The sequence below is a fragment of the Acinonyx jubatus genome, chromosome A1 (genome assembly GCF_027475565.1).
Source record: "Acinonyx jubatus isolate Ajub_Pintada_27869175 chromosome A1, VMU_Ajub_asm_v1.0, whole genome shotgun sequence".
NCBI classification, from domain to species: domain Eukaryota; kingdom Metazoa; phylum Chordata; class Mammalia; order Carnivora; family Felidae; genus Acinonyx; species Acinonyx jubatus.
Genome location: NC_069380.1, coordinates 187,733,170 through 187,745,523, shown reverse-complemented (window position 1 = coordinate 187,745,523; position 12,354 = coordinate 187,733,170). Strand labels below are relative to the sequence as shown.

The window sequence follows — 12,354 nt, the reverse complement described above, 5'->3', positions numbered from 1 at the left end:
CTAGCCGCAGGATCCCAGCAATTCATCCGAGGCTTAGTTTTCCATCTACTCATTAAACAAATAACAACTGCTTGGCCGCCACAGGCCGGGCACTGCACTGGGGGGTGGAGTCATCGTCAGCCCCTGCCCTGTGTCCTGGACAGTGGCAGGGAGACTCACACTGAGCCATGTATTCACACAGAAATGCTATGCATACATTGCAGCAATGCTCGGAGGGAGGAGTGCAGGGTTTTGTGGGAACACAAAACAGAACCTGGTGTGGTCTTGGGGAGAGAGGGAGGACTTTCCTTAGGGGGTGACCAGGAGAATGGTCAGGAATTGGCCTGCTGAAGAACCAGGAATCGTGGTCCAGGCTGAGGGGAGAGCACATAGTACTCTCTTCCTTTGGTGTGATGGGAGACGGCCACGCTAACCCGCAGGGTGGTTTAGAGGCTGAGGGGAGACAAAACGTGCAAAGTGCACACAGTAAGAACTAAATAACTGGTGGTAGTTAGCAGGATGAGCATAGGCTCGCCTCCCCATACTCCCACTTCCCAGGACCACACAGACCCAGGGCACCTTTTAGCTGCCTGACCATTCGGCAGTCCCCACCGGCCCTTGTGGCTTGGTCACAGAGGCTGCCTCCCTCCTTCCCATTCTCGCCAACACTCGGTGCTACCTGCTCCTCTGTGTGTGGGGTCCACAGCCCTCCAGCCACGGGGCCACGGATGCAGTGGAGTAGTGGAAGGAAAGGGAGAGGGGTGTCGCTCTGAGGATGCATCATCTCAGCCTGGGAAGATCTCTCAGCCTCTGTGCACTCATACAGCACAGGGGTATGAAGAGCCCGTTCATTGCTGACTGCAGTTCTAGGTTGTGGGTGAATAGCCTTCATTAAGAGAGGCAGATTATGACCATCCAAAGATTGTGAAGGCAGAGGGTGGTACATGCTGTGAGGGCATAAAAGGGAAACCGGGATAGAGCGCGATGGTGGTCGGGAGGGATATGCTGATTTCAGAGAGGGTAGAGCTTGATATTTGTAAGAAAGAAAAAAACCTGGAATGAGCTGGAATGGAGGGGCACAGGGGACAAGATAGGAGCAGAGGAGGGAGGAACAGGTGGCAGTCCTGGGTAAGAATTCGTTGAAGTGTTGTGAAATGGAGAGTGAGGCAGAGGGTCTGATTTACTCTTGGGAAAGGCCCTTTGGGCCTTGGGAGAAGAACCAGCCATAAACATGCTGCAGCTGTTTGCAGCTGCCCAGCTCAGGGTTCGTCCTGGAGGCAGAAGCACATGGAGAGGGGAGGGAAAGGAAGGCACTAGGGAGGAGACATAACAGGGGTAGAGTGAGATGAAAAGCTCGGAATAAGAACCCTAGTGATCCCTGCCGCTAACGGTCCCGTGTGACCCAGAGCGAGCCAGTTCACTCCACGTCTGAGGTCCCCACCTCTACAACGAGGACGTGTCCTATCTGTTCTCTCAGACCCTTCCCCACGGAGAGGCTCAGAAACGCACACGGTTTTGTTCTCCCTCCATAAGGAGTAATTGCCTCTCTGTTCCCCTTTAAATAGACTCTTGAGACAGCTAAGTGTTCCTCTTTATGGTAACAGGTTTTGAACACGGTTCAGTGGCCTGTGTTGCCATGGCAACTTAGCCTTCAGAAGTCACAGGGATGAGTAGGAAACACAGTTCTGTTCAAGGCTTCAGGAAGATGAGGAGAGGCTCCAGGGGCACCAGGAGGGGTGGAGGTGGGGGAGGGCTGGCCCCTGAAGCCTCAGGCCTACGTGTCTCCTGATAGCACCTTCTTTCATGAGGAGTTGTGACCCGAGAGCACCAATTAAGTTTCCCCTAAGAAGCAGACTATTGATGGGACTATAAGGACAGGGAAAATTTTTCTCAGGCAGCCGTGCCAAGGTGGTCACTTGCATATATCACTGAAGACAAGAGGATACTCAGGATAAAAGACCTTCAGAGCTGAGAGAGACCTTAACAGTATATGTCCCTACTCCTCTATTCATGAGGGAGGAAGTGGGGAACCAGAGAGGGGAGCTGGTCTCCTGAGGTCTCATGGCACATCAGCAGCAGAGGTGAAAGAAGGAAAGCACAGGTTTCCAGCACCGACTCCAGTCCTGGCGGAGGCCAACAGAGCAAGAATCAGGGCCCCCATAAACCTCTGTGCTACGCTTTCTACTTAGACAACTGGGGGAATCCCCAGGCCAACATAGTACTTTCTGAGATTAGAATGAGGCATGAGCTTTCTGGAGCCTTTGTGTTTACAGAACTGAAATAAAATAAATATTTAAATGACATATCAATTGTTCTAATTAAAGAACAATTAGCAAAAAAAGAAAGGGAGGGAAGGTGGAAGGGAGGGCCCTTAATGGCCATCCACAGAGGACCTTCTCTTCTTGTGGAGGACTCTGAAGAGTTACAAAGAATAAGGTGTATGTACCCACATAGAAAATGTTGAAAGACACAATGCTGAGTGAGAAAAAGCAAGTCCCAGCACAAGACACATATTATGATGCCATATATATAAAATAAACAAAAAAGAGGGTGGTGCCTGGGTGGCTCAGTCAGTTAAGCTTCTGCCTCTTGACCTCAGCTCAGGTCTTGATTTCAGGGTTGTAAGTTCAAGCCCTGTATTGGCTTAAAAAAAATTAAAATAAACAAAAAAATAAAACCCACAAAATATAGTGCATTGAAAAAAAAAATCTAGGGAAAAAAAGCATATCAGATAGTTCAGCTATTTTCTCCATGTATCAGGGAGTAAACTAGGATTAGGGGTCAACAGGGACTTTAATTTTATCTGGAAGGTCTAATGTTTTGCAAGGGAAGTATTTTCAAGTATTACTATTGAACTAAAAATTAATTTAAAGAATACAAATAGTACCTAATAGTTGTAGGTTAATAATAACAGAAAAACTGGAAGAATATTGAAAAATACAAAGTAGGAAGTCTTTTGCTTGTTTATCTTGTGTTGTCTTTTTCTGATAGATTTGTAGTTTCTGGTTGTGGGTTCCATGTTGAAATATATGCTGCAAATACCTTCTTTCATTCTGTGGCTTGTGTTTTTGTTTCTAACAGGTTATTAATATATCATTAATGTGTAGGAAGAGGGGATATAAGTTGAAAAGATTAATTACTTGTCTAAAGGTATACCTTTTCTCTTTAAGTTAGGTGCTTATAAATATTTCTCCAAATTCAGGGTGCAATATTAGTATAGAAACCCCTACACCTGTGGAGCAGGTTACTTGCTTGGTGTTTTTAATTAAGGTCTAACATACATGGAGTAACATACAGAATATGCAGAATTCTCACCATATAGACAAAGTGAATCATCCATGTTACTGTGGGTGGGCATTTGGGTTGTTTACAGCATGATGCTGTAACAAATGAAGACACCATGAACGTTCTTGCACATTTCTGTTGGTGGATCTGTGCTCTCATTTTTATTAGGTAAATTTACTAGTAGTAGAGTAGCTAGGTCAACGTGTAGATCAATGTTTAGTTTCAGGAGCTACTGCCAAACTGTTTTACAAAGTGGTTGTGAGAGTTTATTCACTCATTCAGCAGTGTAGGAGAGTTTTAATTTCTTGACATCCTCAGGAACATTTGGAGTTGTCTTGTCTTTTCAATGAAAGCCGTTCCATCATGGTATCTCATGATGGTTTTGATCTCCCTGCTGACCACTGATGCTGGGCCTCTTTCCATAAGGTAGAGCCATTTGGACAGCCTTTTTTGCAAAAGGCGGTTCAATATTTTTGCCTGTTTTTAAATTAAGCCCTCTTTTCCATATTTATTTGTACTTATTATTGATATATTGTGGATCCATAAATGGCAAATACATTTCTTTGGCTTGTCTTTTGGTAAACAGAAGTTCTTAAGGCTTGGTGTATTTACCATTTCTTCCCCCATGTGGTTGGTGCTTTTGTGACTTGTCTTAAAAAATCTTTCCTACTCTACAATCATGAAGATGTATTATCTTCTAAAAGTTTAGAGTTTTAGCCTTTTGAGGCTTAACAGACCATTAAGTCTGTTGTTCACTTGGAGTTGATGTGTGTGTTTAGTGGGAGGTAGAAATCCATTTTCATTTCTTCCCGATTATCCCAGCAGCATTGACTGAAAAGACCTTCTTCTCCCTGCTCTGCAATGGCAATGCCACATGCGTCATTGATCACGTGCCCACAAAGGGTCTAGTGGTGGCAGGCTCTGAAATATTTGTTGAGTCTACCCTGAAATGAATCGGCATTCGTTAGGCATCTATTTATAAGTCCTGTTATTTTTTTTTTTTCATTTTTTTAATGTTTATTTATTTTTGAGAGACAGAGAAAGACAGAATGCGAGCAGGGGAGGGGCAGAGAAAGAGGGAGACACAGACTCCAAAGCAGACTACAGGCTCTGAGCTGTCAGCACAGAGCCTGATGCAGGGCTCGAACTGACAAACCGTGAGATCATGACCTGAGCTGAAGTCAGACGCTCACCTGACTGAGCCACCCAGGCACCCCAGTCCTGTTATGTTTTTAAAGGAAATTCTGTTAGTATCTCCTACCTAGTATCTAGTAACTAGTGTCACCTACCCTGGGAAATCAGAAGATTGTCATTAAGGAAATATTCCATAGTCACCAAGTTTTTTCTCAAATTTTGTATGGTGTTTGAGCCATCAGCCCATTGTTCATTATGCTGACACACACCAGAAGAGGGCCCTGTTTGTTCATGTGAAAGAGGGAAAGCCCGGTCCCTGGGAAGAAGACAGCCTGTCTGTCTGCCTCTCTGCCTTTTATGGCAGGACCTCCCATCGTCTGGGACTTAAGAGTATTCCCTGCCTTGAGCTCTGTTTATTTCTTCTTTCCTCCTTATAGTCAGAGTGGACCACAGTCAGAGTCTGGGCAGTCATTGCTCCTCTTACAGGAGGCCTTGGGCCCAAACTCATAGAACTGGGTGCCATGCAGGGTGGGTTTCACAATCTCAGCACCACTGGGATTACCCTTTGTTGTAGGGGCCCGTCCTATGCATTGTAGGGTGTTGAGCGGCACCTCTGGGCTCTAGCCTGTCTCTAGATGCTAGTAACACCCTTCCCAGTTGTGACAACCAAAAAGGTCTCCAGATACTGCCTCATATTCCTTGAGAGGACAAAACCTCCCCCTATTGAGAAACACTGATTTAGTGCAATCCCACATTTTGCAGATAGGAAGCCAAGGCCCCAAGAGGGAGATGACTTTCCCAGGGTTAAACTAGTGCAGGAGCTGGGGTGAGAACCCAGGATCCTTACAGTTAGCACGCTCAGGGACAGAGGACTGCTCTACAAAGCCTCACAGATGATGCTGTTGGCTTTGGTTTGGGTTTTAGTTCCAGCTCCACGTCTGATCCCTCTGTCTCCTGCTTCCACTTTATCGTCCTTTCTCTTTAATTTTGTTTTTCTTATTGCATAACTTAAATAAATTCATTGCCAGAAAACCCAGAGAAGCAGAAAGAAGAAAACAAAAACCACATTGCTGCACGAAGAGAGCCACTGTTCATGCTCTGAAGGATATCCTTGCAGATGTTTGTATGTTCCAGCATATCAATATTAAATTTTTTCATTGTTTTTTTTTTTTACTTTGTTTAGTTATAAAAGTCATGCTCACCAAGCTGAGAAGAGTGGTGACCCGCATGGAGTGTGGTGGGGCAGGCGATCTTCCACTTTTTACTTTACGTTCTAAATTATTGTACAAATTTAGTGCACTAAACACTTTTTGTTTTTCCCCCCCCTGGAGAGGAGGTCCTCACACACTTAGCAGATGTACACAATCCTGATACACGAGAAGTAAAAAAGCAAATGCCTGCCCTTCACTGTCCATCTTAGACCTTGGCTCCATATCCCCACCTGTTCTTGATCCAGAGTTCTTTTTGCCATCACCCTGACTAACAACCCCTCCGGCTACTCAGGAGTCATGATCTGTCCCTACATCCAGGCACCACTGAGCAGCACTCCTTGGCCCTTCTGCAAGCAGCATGTCCTCCAACCCAGACCCAGAACTCAGTGGTGTTCCAGATTGAAAATGAGTCAAGCTTTGTGGAAAGAGGGCACCTCGACTCCCAATAGTACCTCTACATGCTTTCTGGTTTTTAAGTATTTTTACATCCTTTCAGACACATCCCAGTCTGGAAACCAAACCTGCTACCCTCATCAATATATGAGGTACGGAGCAAACATGTTCTGACTGCTGAGAGTCAGGGAGTCTGCAGACCTGACTGGGAGCCCCCCATTGGCCAGGCGGCCAGTGTGTGGGACTCCAAGATCATTGGACACAATCCCTTCCCTAATGACACTGTTCACAGTCAATACCCTCAGTCTGCAGCGGAGGAGTGTTAGCCCTTCAGGGGGTAGGCAGAATGATCGCATAGCTTTTAACTATTTACTTACTCAAAAAATGAGAAAGGAACTAAGCCCTCCTGTTTATTAACACAGTGTTCCAGAGTTGATCACATAAATACATGTCAATGGAGATGTTTGCTCAAAATTATACAAATGGAAGCTTATGGTCCAAAAGGTTTGGAGACCACCAGCCAAGATCCACAACAACAGAGTGAAAAGGGGTATAAAATAATGGAATCAGAGAGGAGGGGATGCCAGGACAGATTTCCTGGTTGAGGGTCATTTTTGTATCCTCAGCACATCAATACAGGCCTATCAACTATGTCCTATATGATGAGGGGAGGGACATATCAGCTCAGTTCTAAGTGAGGATTAGAAACATACCTGTTTATTCTCTAAAATCTTCCAAGATGATGCCATTCCATTTGAGCGAGAGGCTGCCAGTCACCTTAATCCAAAGCCACCTCAGTCCTGGAAACATGTGGCACTTGTATCATCAGCCTGGGCCAGTAATTGCCCAGAAACCAGAGCCTTGGCTTTTCAGTTCTGCACTGATGACTCTCCCAAGAGGAGACCCCAGTGGATGGAAGGCCTAGATGCTGAGGGTTTGGGAGTCAAAATGCAGTTTGCTTTCCTGGGTGTTATTGGAGGGCAGACACCTGCAGACATCCAGGAGGTGGTGTAGTGGTCCCAGCCTCAGCCGCTCATTGCTGTCGCTCAGAAAACTCCTAAACATCCATGCTGGTACTTCACCCGGCCCCAAGGTGGCCCTGGCTAAAATACCAGGCCAAAAGCTCCACACCTGATTCCAGTGTGCCGCCAGGGTGGAGAGCCCCTGATCTAGAAGGAGTCTTCTTAACTAGTGCTTCCAGAGGCTAGTCACTGATGTGTTGTCACATTTCTTGCTCTATCTACAGACCACTGGTTGTATTGTTTACAAAATATTTTTATTTAAATTAACTTACTTTTTAACTTAAATTTATTTTTAAAGTGGGGCACCCGGGTGGTGCAGCCGGTTAATAAGCATCTGACTTCAGCTCAGGTCAGGATCTCATGGTTTGTGGGTTCAAGTCCCGCATTGGGCTCTATGCTGAAAGCTCAGAGCCTGGAGCCTGCTTCAGATTCTGTGTCTCCCTCTCTCTCTGCTCCTCCCCCACTCATGCTCTGTCTCTCTCTCCTTCAAAAATAAATAAACATTAAAAAAAGTTTTAATTATTTTAAAAGGAAACTGTATATCACTTCCATTAAACAAAATCATTATCTCTTGCCATCATTGGAAAGCAACCAGAGGGACACCTGGGTGGCTCAATTGGTTAAGCGTCAGACATCTGATTTCAGCTCAGAGAGTGATCTTGCAGTTTACGAGTTCAAGCCCCACATCAGGCTCCGTGCTAACAGCTTGGGATTCTCTCCCTCTCTCTCTGCTCCTCACCCGCTCATGCACATGCTCGCTCTCTCAATCTCTCTCTTGCAAAATAAATAAACTTAAAGAAAAAAAAAGCAACCAGAATAATAAATTCAATCAAAATACAACAAAGTAATGTAATCCCAGCTGCTGTCTGCCCAGACGTCTGAGCCCAGGGCCAGCCATGTTAAAAATGGAGTTTAGCAAATGTTAGAGAGGTTTGAGATATGCTGGATCTAAATGAGAGACTTTCTTACAAAGTTGTCAAAAAGACTGCTAGGGAACTGAGAGGAAAGTAAGTTTCCCTCCGTGACCCACTATTGTTAAATATCACTTCCCTGCCTCTACAATTCCCACCTTTTAGGAAATGCCTGCCTTGGGAGACGTTGATGTGCACTTGAGGGGAAGGGAAAACTACTTTTTAAGCTAGTTTCTTGGCTATAGATCTTTCCCAGCTGACCAGACATGGTTCTGGTCCGGAATAATAATCATTTTTCCCCCTGACAATTCAGGGGGCAGGGGAAAGAGTTTTGGTGAGACACGGTGATACCTAGCATTGTTCAAGTGAGGCTCAGATTGGTGGGGAAGGACCACACACACATGCAGACCCAGACACGCAGAATCAGGTAAGATTACGGATTTATTTAGGCAGGTTTACAAAGAACTCCTGGAAGTGAGGGCCCCACGGCACAAGAGCAGTTGGAATATGTCACAGTTGAACTTTCCACTGTTCACTGGAATCCCAGACGAGAAGGTGGAAGGCTGCCGCTCGTACTTGCTGCACAAAGCTGGGTGTGGGAAGCCTAACCTGCTCCACAGGCCCTGTATCTTTGGGGCTTAACATCAATATGCAGGAAACACTTCACTAACGGGCTACGTGTGTCCATATAAGGAAATGTTTAGAATGCTGCACTCTCTGGTTAGGTCCTGTAACCACCCTCCCTCCGGCACCCTCCCACCAGAACATCAGGGTGGGGGTTCCTGGGGGTCCTCAGCCTCCAGTTCCCAGCTCATTCTCCACGCTCACTTGACAAAGACAAAAACATAAAATACTAGTGTTAGTGCTACTGCCTTTTGGTCGCCTCAGAACTTCGAATGTTAAGAAAATATTGTTTTGAGGTTGGTTTGATGGTTCCCTTCAGGAGATCAGCTAAAACTGGTACGTAGTTTTTCATCCAGAGATGGAGCCTAAAGGTAGCATCTAATGCTGTTGTATGTGGATCTGATGTGTGTGTATCACATGACCCTAGTTTTTTAAATATGTATCCTGAATCTGTATGGTATCCTTTATTTTTGTGTAGGCGCTTTAAAAATTTTTTTTTCAATGTGTATTTGAGAGACAGTTGAGTAGAGAAGGGGCAGAGAGGGAGGGAGACACAGAATCCGAAGCAGGCTACAGGCTCTGAGCTTTCAGCACAGAGCCTGACACGGGACTCGAACCCATGAACTATGAGGTCATGACCTGAGCCAAAGTCAGACACTTAACCGACTGAACCACCCAGGCGCCCCAAGAATGTTTTTTAATATAGATGCTTACAATACTGAGGCTACACAGGAGGATAATCTTGGTTTTAGGAGTTGCATGCTGAGGTATTTAAGGCTGAGTAATGGAATGACTTCAACTTGTTTTCAGTGATTCAGTAAAACATAGAGTCACAACAGAAATAGTAAAAGAAAAGGTCATTGTGATTCTATGTCAGGAGTATAAGGATGTGCATTGTTCTTTCAAATATTTTATATGTTCAGTATTTTTCATAACACAAATTTGAAGAGGGGAAAAGGAAACTTCATTATGGAATCCAGAAAGTTAAGAAGAAAAAGGGTCACTAAGCAGACAAGGTCACAGTGTATAAGGAGGAAGACAAGTTATGAGGGTTTTGTTTTTTCCAGCTACTTCTTTGTTAGTTGGTGAGATTTATTTTTGGTAACATATGCTTACGAGCCACTTCTGACCTCATGTTTTAATTTATAGAGGCATCTTCTAGTGCTGAACACAGCCATGACTCTCATGCTGTCCATCTATTTGATTTCTAAGCAGGAAATATCAGTGTAGAATCATGGGAAGGCAGATGAAGCCAGGAAAGCTGTCCAGTCCAAACTAGAAAAAGACCCCACGGGACTTGTCAGTGGCCCTGAGAGAACTCCCAGAATGCTTCTTTCGACTGCCCTCTTCCTGTGGGCCATGGTGGGGAGATTTTCCCCGTGCTTCAGGGTCTTCAGGAAAGAAAACAAGAATGCCTTTTCCCTGTGTGCAATTTAAGAGAAATGTCTCAAACCCAGCTTCTTTGAGGGTCACTGCCTATCCATTCTTGTTAAAGGTGAAATTTACTGGTAGGTAAAGCATTGGGGGATAAAATGACAGCTGATTTTCTATGTAACAGCAGAGGACCTTCATACAGTTATAAATCAGATCATGCTACTCCCCTGCTTAAAACTGACAGGTGGCTTCTCATTGTACTTCAAGTTCTAGCTCCCAGCTGTGACCCACGAGGCCCCAGAAAATTCAGCCATGCCTACTCCTCTAGCGTCATTCATCTTTTATTACACTCTTTGCCTGGGTGCACAGTCCAGCCACACAGCAGACTTTGAAGGTCAGAGTACAGCTGAATCCTACCATCCTTGGCTTCTACCCAAATGCTTGTTGACATTTAGCCCCTTTGTGTTATAGTCAAGGGGCACCAAGAGGACTTCCCCCGACCCAAACAAAAGCATCTCTTCCCCCTTCTATCAGTGTCTGAAGTTCTCCTATTAGAGACTTTTCTTGATTTGAAATGTTACCTAATGTTTAAAAGCCCCAGGGGCACCTGGGTGGCTCAGTTGGTTAAGCATCCAACTTCGGCTTAGGTCATAATCTCACAGTTTGTGAGTTTGAGCCCCTCTGTGCTGACAGTTCAGAGACTGGAGCCTGCTCTGGATTCTTGTGTCTCCCTCTCTCTCTCTCTGCCCCTCTCCTGCCTGTGCTCTGTCTCTCTTTGTCTCTCAAAAATAAATAAATGTTAAAAAAAAAATTTAAGCCCCAGTAAAATACAAAGCCTGCTGAGATGGGTTTAGAGATAGATAGAGCCAGTACTTTAGTAGGTAATCATTTATCAAATAATTTTGAGAAGTAAGATGGTCACCCGGAAAAGGGTGCAGGGAAACCAAAAGATTCCTCCAGGTCAAAACAAAGACAAAGACAAACATTAAAAGAGAAACTCTGTTCTGTACATAGGAAGATGTGGATAGTGTATGCTAAGTGATTAAAAATAGATTACAAAAGAGTAGATATTTTATGTCCCATCATTTAAAAACATATACTTAAATGTTATATGTATAGAAGAACCAGGCAGGATAAACCCCCACAAGAGTATCTGTGATGACCCCTGGGTGGTAGGATTATAAATTTCTTCCCTTTAAAAAAAAATGCATCTGCATTTTCTCTTTTTTTTTTTTTCCAAAAATGAGCATAAATACTTAACCAACAAAAAGAAAGGGGCTAGAGTAGCAGCTTTATTTTTTCTTTTTTTTTTTAATATATGAAATTTATTGTCAAATTGGTTTCCATACAACACCCAGTGCTCATCCCAAAAGGTGCCCTCAATACCCATCACCCACCCTCTTCTCCCTCCCACCCCCCATCAACCCTCAGTTTGTTCTCAGTTTTTAACAGTCTCTTATGCTTTGGCTCTCTCCCACTCTAACCTCTATAGAGTAGCAGCTTTAAAAACCCACCTGCTGTGATGAAACGTACAGCCTGGTGTCTAGAGTTAACAGTGCTATGTTGTCCACTTGAAAACTACCAAGAGTAGATCTTAAATGATCTCCCCACAAAAAATGGTAATTGTATGAGGTGAAAGATGTATTAACTAGTAATCATTTCACAGTCGTCAAATCGGCAATGTGTCCAGCCATCACATTGTACACCTTAAACCAACACAGTGTTACAGGTCGGTTGTAGCCAGGTAAAGCCAAGGGGAAAATCTGCCAAATTAATCATTGTTCACGGGACAACCCTTGCCTGAATTAAGTGTTGGGTGCACTTCCAGGAGAAAATGACAAATAGCAGGTCAGCTAACACTTAATATAAGGTAGCTAAAATGTTGGTGGTGGTGGTTTTTGGAGATCAAGGATAACAAATTTGTACCTTAAGTGCCTTTGCCCCTCTTCTAACCCAAGGCACACATTGATAATCGATCCTGCTGGGCCTGAATCTGTTGTCGAAATCGCCTCCAAAAGCAGCCACTGCCTCAGTCATGAATGGTGACCCCAGTGCCACTGCTAGCACATGTGTTGCCCACACTCAAATCATGAAAAGATAGCCTTCCTCAAGATGTTTCATTCCTTTCTTTTGCACTATGATCATAATACGTCGATTTTTAAACAACAAAGTATATCTGCTAGGAAAGGATCCTCGTAAACAGTCAATCTCCTGGCAGCCCTTAGGATGGAATGCTCTTGGACAAAATACTGTCTTCAGAAACCATTTATAGCAGACCTGGGTTTTTGTCAACTCTGCTGGAAATCGTTAACCCCCTCCCAAAAAATAAACACAGACCCTGACAGGATGGCATTATCTCCCAATAAAAGCAAAGTGGTGGGAGACCCCTGGCAACTCGTCCTGACATTCTAGGCACTGGAA

General features: G+C 44.4%; 1 protein-coding gene across 7 annotated transcripts in view; it reads left to right on the top strand.

Moving 5' to 3' along the window:
- The window catches only part of CYFIP2 (cytoplasmic FMR1 interacting protein 2), a 128,042-nt gene that overhangs the window by 91,825 nt on the left and 23,863 nt on the right, over positions 1-12,354 (top strand). The window lies entirely within an intron of this gene.